The sequence below is a fragment of the Triticum aestivum genome, chromosome 2B (assembly GCF_018294505.1).
Source record: "Triticum aestivum cultivar Chinese Spring chromosome 2B, IWGSC CS RefSeq v2.1, whole genome shotgun sequence".
Taxonomy (NCBI): Eukaryota; Viridiplantae; Streptophyta; class Magnoliopsida; order Poales; family Poaceae; genus Triticum; species Triticum aestivum.
In genome coordinates this window covers 731,667,558-731,673,724 of record NC_057798.1, presented here as the reverse complement: position 1 = coordinate 731,673,724, position 6,167 = coordinate 731,667,558, and positions in this window count along the sequence as shown.

Sequence of the window (6,167 nt, the reverse complement as noted above, 5' to 3'; positions counted from 1 at the left end):
TCCGCCCGTCGGCAGCGGCCCCACCTCTGCATCCGACCAGGCTCGGACGGCCTCGCCGGCCTTTCCGCCGGGCTTCCCCATTCCCAGGTTTGGTCAAAGGGAGCTCATCCTCTCCATCTTTCCGCAGCTCGAGCAGTGTGTGGCAGATCCAGTTTCGCCGCCCAGAGATTCAGCTCGATCCAGCCCGCCCCGCGTCCCGGATTCGCAGCCAGAGGTGAATCCGGATGGATTCATTGCGCTGCGGGGTGCGACAGAGGTTGTCCGCAAAGTGAGCTTCGACTTCAATGCGACCTTGCTGGATTCAACTCCTCCCCCGCCCATTCAAGGCGCTCATCGGCCGTGCATCAAGCCCAAGTCTGCTCGCGTCTTCAATTCCGCGCGACCGCGCTCGCCATCGAGCCCTGCGCCCCCCGCCTCCCCTGCTCCCGCTGACCAGAGCACTGATGGGGGGTGGACTGTCGTCCGGGCGCCGTTCTGGTGGAGGGCCAACAACCAGCATACTCCGACTTCTGCAAGTTTCGTCAAGATGCACAAGCGCATCTACCATCGCTGCCTGGACAGAGGCCATTGCAAGGCTTCTTGCCGAAATCCTCTCAAGTGCCTTCGCTACAGAAGGTGTGGCCATAGGGCACGCAACTGCTCCGGCTCCTCACCGCCGCCTGCTTCCTCGCGCTCCTTGCTGCCACCCACCCTCCTGCCGCCGCCGCCTGTGCCGCGCGGGGCGCAAGCTGCCAGCATGGTTCGCATCGGAGACCCGTCGCTTCGGCCTGCAGAGCGCCATGTCGTGATCACGGCGACCCAAGACATGGACGTGCAGGCCGCAAACCTTGCGAGCCTGGCCGCGTCCATCTGGATGGGCAGCAACCGCCCTCGAGTCAGCGCGGACGAGATGCGGACGGCCATCGCCGACCACTTCCGCATTGACCGCAACTGCTTCAAGGTCAAGCCGCACCTGCCGGAAGATTTCCTCGCCACCTTCGACTTCCCGCATCACCGTGACCTGGTGGCAGCGCTCCCGGGAAGATTCGAGCAGGGTGGCCTCGACATCCATGTCGCGAAGTGGCGGCTCAACGCCCATGCGGAGGCCGTCAACGCCTTCCACCATGTCCACCTCTACATAGAGAATGTGGCTCTGAACACGTGGAACGACAAGGTTGCTGAGCAGGTTCTTGGGCCGAAAACCTTGCTGCACTACTTCGACACTTCCACAGTCTCGAGGGAAGATACTACCTCGCTCAACCTTTGGGCGTGGTTGGCGAATCCATCCAGCATCCCCAAGGTTGTGCAGCTCACGGTGGGGGACAAGCAACCGATGGGTGCGTTCGCAGGCCCCTCCGGGATCATCAGGCGTCGTGCACTCCGCCGGCGCGTCCTGGTTCATCTGGACCGGCACGAGGACTTCACCCTCGATGCCAACGGCAACGTGCCTCGGTGTCCACACTACTCCAACCGCTTTTACTGGAGCTAAAGTCCTGGATAAGGGGGTGTCCGGACAGCCGGACTATATACTTTGGACGGACTGTTGGATTGTGAAGATACAAGACTCAAGACTTCGACCCGTGTCCGGATGGGACTCTCCTTTGCGTGGAAGACAAGCTTGGCGATCCGGATGTTAGATCTCCTTCTTTGTAACCGACTCTGTGTAATCCTATCCTCCTCCGGTGTCTATATAAACCGGAGGGTTTAGTTCGTAGAAGAACAATCATAATCATAGGCTAGCTTTTAGGATTTAGCCTCTACGATCTCGTGGTAGATCAACTCTTGTAATACTCATATCATCAAGATCAATCAAGCAGGAAGTAGGGTATTACCTCCATCGAGAGGGCCCGAACCTGGTAAAACATCGTGTCCCCTGCCTCCTGTTACCATTACCCTTAGACGCACAGTTCGGGACCCCCTACCCGAGATCCGCCGGTTTTGATACCGACATTGGTGCTTTCATTGAGAGTTCCTCCGTGTCATCGCTGCAAGGCTCGATGGCTCCTTCAATCATCAACAACAACGCGGTCTAGGGTAGGACTTTTCTTCCCGGACAGATCTTCGTGTTCGGCGGCTTCGCACTACGTGCCAATTCGCTTGGCCATCTGGAGCAGATCGACAGCTACGCCCCTGGCCATCAGGCCAGGCTCGGAAACTCGAACTACACGGCCGATATCCGCGGAGACTTGGTCTTCGACGGATTCGGGCCTACGCCAGGAGCGCCGAACAGTCACGACGAGCATGGCTTAGACCTGCTGTCAGACAATATTCGGGATATCGCACCTGCAATAGCTCCGGACCTAAATCCGGGGCAGATCGCATCATCCGAGGACGGGTGGATGGACCCCGCTTCGGAGGCCGCATATTCATCGGCAGTAAAGCCAAACACATACTCCACCCCCAAGGAAGTCTGTGTCACCGGACCCCCAGACTTGTGTCCGGCTGTAGGTCCCAGACCGCGCGCCTCCGGGCCCACCAAATTCGGGTGGGCCCCGGTAATGGAGTTCACTGCTGCGGATGTCTTCCAGCACTTGCCCTTCGGCGACATGCCGAATTCATTAAGGTCTCTCTCTTTGTCAGGAGACTCTTGGCCAAACTATGTCCGGCTCGAGGGGGAAGCAGGCGACGAAGAAATTCGTTGCCCACCCACCACCCACTTCATAGCCACTGTCGATGACGTAACAGACATGCTTGACTACGACTCCGACGACACCGACGGTATGGACGTCGGCGCAGGGGATGATTCGGAACCACCGCCCACCGGGCGCAGGACTGCCACCTCATCATATGATATATACATGGTGGACACACCTAAAGAGGACGAGGGCGACAAAAAGGACACAACAGAGGATAAAACCCCCGTACAAAAGCCAAAATGACGGCGCAGACGCCGCTCTAAGTCCAGCCACAGTAAAAATAGCGATAACAGCGCTAGAAAGATCGACACCCCAGTCAACTCCAAAGGCAACAACGACCATATGGACCCAGTGATGGAGCAGGATGCGCCAAGTCACGCCGAACACAGCCTGGAGCAGACACCCGATCACAGCGATCCCGAGGGCCGAACTCATCAACCTGCCTCGGGAGAAGAGCACAGTCTGGACGATGATGCATTCATCATCCCGGAAAAATGTTTGGAACGAGATAACCTCCACAGAAGACTTACGGCCACTGCGAGAAGCCTAAAGAAGCAGAAGCAAAGGCTTAAGGCCACGCAGGAAACGCTCAACCGCAGATGGAATAAAGTGCTAGACACTGGAAAAAAATATGGCGACAATCGCCACACAAAGAGCTACCCAAAGCGTAAGCTGCTGCCAGAATTCGACGATGAGGCCATTCCGCCAAAAAACAATACGGCCAGTAGGCCGGACCAACCACTTCATGACCACAATAGAGCAGCTACTGACGCTGCACACGATTTACGTGAGCTCCTGGACAAAAAGGCCGACGCGACCAGGTCCATCTATGGATCTAGAGGACATGCTCCGGCACAGGATTATGGTCACCAAAACGATCAGACTGATCGAATACCAGTTCGGAATCAACACCGGACACAACAACAGTCGACAACATGCCACAACATGTCCAGATAAAGAGGGGCCGCGCACCCCTATGCTTCACCAAAGAGGTACTGGATCACGAATTTCCACAGGGATTCAAACCCGTGAACATAGAGACATATGACGGAACCACAGACCCTGGGGTCTGGATTGAGGATTTCATCCTTCATATCCACATGGCTTATGGGGACGACCTCCACGCCATCAAATACCTCCCCCTCAAGTTGAAGGGGCCAGCTCGGCACTGGTTGAAAAGCCTCCCCGAAAATTCAATCGGAAGTTGGGAAGAACTTGAGGACGCTTTTAGGGCCAATTTTCAAGGGACCTATGTCCGACCTCCGGACGCTGACGATCTAAGTCACATAATACAACAGCCTAGAGAGTCCGCTCGTAAGCTTTGGAATAGATTCCTCACTAAGAAGAATCAAATTGTCGATTGTCCGGATGCCGAAGCCCTAGCGGCCTTCAAACACAGTATCCGAGACGAGTGGCTCGCCAGACACCTCGGCCAAGAAAAGCCAAGGACAATGGCAGCCTTAATAAGCCTTATGACCCGCTTCTGCGCGGGTGAGGATAGCTGGTTGGCCCGTAGAGACACCAGCGACCCGGGCACATCCAAAATTAGGGATGGCAACGGGAAGCCACGACGCAATAAAAACAAGCGTCGAAACAAGGAAGAAAGTCCGGACAACACGGCGGTCAACGCCAGATTCAGGGGCTCTTGACCTGGTCAACCAAAGAAGCCATTTAAAGGCAGCAAAGAGGGACCTTCTGGCCTGAACAAAGTCCTGGACAGATTGTGCCAAATTCATGGCACCCCCGAAAAACCTGCGAACTACACTCATAGAGAATGCTGGGTCTTTAAGCAGGCCGGCAAGTTAAATGCCGAACACAAGGGAGGGGAAACACCAAGTGAAGACGAGGATGAGCCTCGCCAGCCAAACACCGGGGGACAGAAAAAATTCCCACCAGAAGTAAAAACATTAAACATGATCTACGCGACTCATATACCACAGAGAATGTGCAAACGCGCGCTCAGAGACGCATACGCTGTAGAGCCCGAACTCAACCCCTGGTCGGCCTGCCCGATCACCTTTGATCACAGGGACCACCCGACTAGTATCCGGCACGGCGGATCGGCTGCCTTGGTGCTTGACCCAATAATCAATGGATACCATCTCACTCGTGTCCTCATGGATGGCGGCAGTAGTCTCAATCTAATATATCAGGACACTGTCCGCAAGATGGGGATAGACCCATCCAGAATCAGCCAAAATAACACCACCTTTAAAGGGGTGATGCCAGGCGTTGAGACCCGCTGCAGGGGCTCCCTCGTATTAGAGGTGACATTCGGTTCTCCCGACAACTTCAAAAGTGAAGAATTACTCTTCGTCATCGCTCCCCTCTAAAGCGGTTATCATGCATTGCTTGGAAGAACGGTCTTTGCTCGCTTCAACGCAGTACCGCACTACGCCTACCTTAAACTCAAAATGCCCGGTCCACGTGGCGTCATCACCGTTAGCGGAAATACAGAGCATTCCTTACACGTGGAAGTATGTGGCGGCTCTAGCAGCCGGACACTAAGCAGCCTCTCCTATCAAAACACATGATCGGTCGTTAAGACCATGGACACGGTTAGACGAGTCCGGTGCACCACCGTCGGTAACATCCCAGATAAACCTGAGCTGGGTGTTATACATGTAATCCCATAGAGGACATCAGGGGCTGCAAACATGCAATAAAGCCCACATTTTGGCTTGACCTTATTAACAGGCCAATGTCTTACACTTCTACTATCCATTGATAATAACCAATTCTTCGCACGCTTACGTCATACTCTTTTACATGAGTTTTCCTTTCTACAGACACCATTTGTGCGATACCCTCCCAGGACACGGCACAATGGAGACAAAGGCGCAGATGTGCAGCAGGGCCCCGCTCAAATGTTTCTCTTTAGATTAAGCCCCTGTGTAAACCTTCTTTATTGTCTCTTGTTGCTTGACATTCCATGGGTACTAAATACACCCACAGGGGATACTGGCGTTATTGCCATTTCGCCACGACAGACTAATGCACATACCTGGAAATACAGGGTTCATAATCAAGGGCGCTACTCAGCCCAGTATATGTCATAAAGTCCGAATACCTTTGGGAGTGTTCGGCGTCGCGAGTTTCGCCTTATATGCATCAGCTCCGAATCATGTCTTTGGTCAAATGTTGGGTTTGCCCGGCTCCTAGGTTTGCTGCCTTACGTTCTGCTTCTATCGGCTAAGGAGGCCAAAGGAGAACTACTGCGATTGTGCCCTGGTTATTCCGGATGAGCACCTCAGTAGAGAAAGCCGAAAACCGACTGTCATGGTATAGCGAGAGACTGGTCAACCACTCGAGGACTCATTGGAATCTTTAGAATTCCTCCGCATTAATGAAGGGCCGTTTCCCCGTCAGGTACACACGCGCCCGTATCCGGATGCACGCGAAGGTACCAGGGGCTACATAGTATCCCCACCGTCAAACTCCTATGGCTAAGTGAAAGTGTTAAAGCTATATAGTCCGGTTGCCTAGTTCGATGTGCGATCACCTCCTTAATGGACCAAGACGTTGGATCAAGTGTGATTATGCACGTTTTTG